Source organism: Cetorhinus maximus, chromosome 31 (genome assembly GCF_964194155.1).
Source record: "Cetorhinus maximus chromosome 31, sCetMax3.hap1.1, whole genome shotgun sequence".
Taxonomy (NCBI): domain Eukaryota; kingdom Metazoa; phylum Chordata; class Chondrichthyes; order Lamniformes; family Cetorhinidae; genus Cetorhinus; species Cetorhinus maximus.
The window spans coordinates 12069242-12069942 of NC_135909.1; the positions used below are offsets into that span (position 1 = coordinate 12069242).

Sequence of the window (701 nt, forward strand, 5' to 3'; positions counted from 1 at the left end):
GCGGATTTAAATATAGCAAACGTATCATCCACATATCGGAAATATACGAGAGGGAGGAGGTGATGCATCTTTCCATCCAAGACTCGAGTTTTACGATCGAAAAACGTGCGTGATGAAAACGTTAGAATTATTTTATTTCGTTAGTCATTGATTTTCTTGTTGGAAATCTCCCCAAACTTTCTATTGCTCTTTTTCTCATTTTGGAAACCACAGAGATTAACTCCACGCGTCCGGAATTGTGGTCTGACCACGGGTAAGGCTAAAAAATACGCCGCTGCTGCGATGGCCGGGAATCGAACCCGGGTCAACTGCTTGGAAGGCAGCTATGTTCACCACTATAGCACCATCGCACATTTCTGCAAATTACAGTCAGCATTTATAGCACCGCGAAACACACTATATCTTTGGCATTTTGTGTCTGATTGATAGACTGTTTTGCAATAACTCTCACCATGTTCATCGACACCAACACCCATCTAGGACCCTCCACCCCTGCCTGTCCCTCCGTCCCCACCCCATCTTCCAATCCCAGCCCCGGCCGTGTATTCACTATACCCCCTGACCTTCCCCTCTCCGACGCTGAACGTTCAGTGCTCAGCAAAGGACTTAGTTTCATACCCTTACGCTCTCACCTCAATGAATGTTGGGCTTGGCACGATGCTGAACTCTTCTTCCGCTGTCTTCGTTTCCGTGCTCACTTC

At 47.1% G+C, this 701-nt stretch overlaps 1 non-coding gene across 1 annotated transcript; it reads right to left on the reverse strand.

The window, feature by feature from the left end:
- Positions 1–278: 278 nt before the first annotated feature.
- trnag-ucc (transfer RNA glycine (anticodon UCC)) lies at positions 279–350 on the reverse strand. Its single transcript has one exon. It is a non-coding gene; the product is annotated as a tRNA-Gly (tRNA).
- Between the last annotated feature and the right edge of the window lie 351 nt (positions 351–701).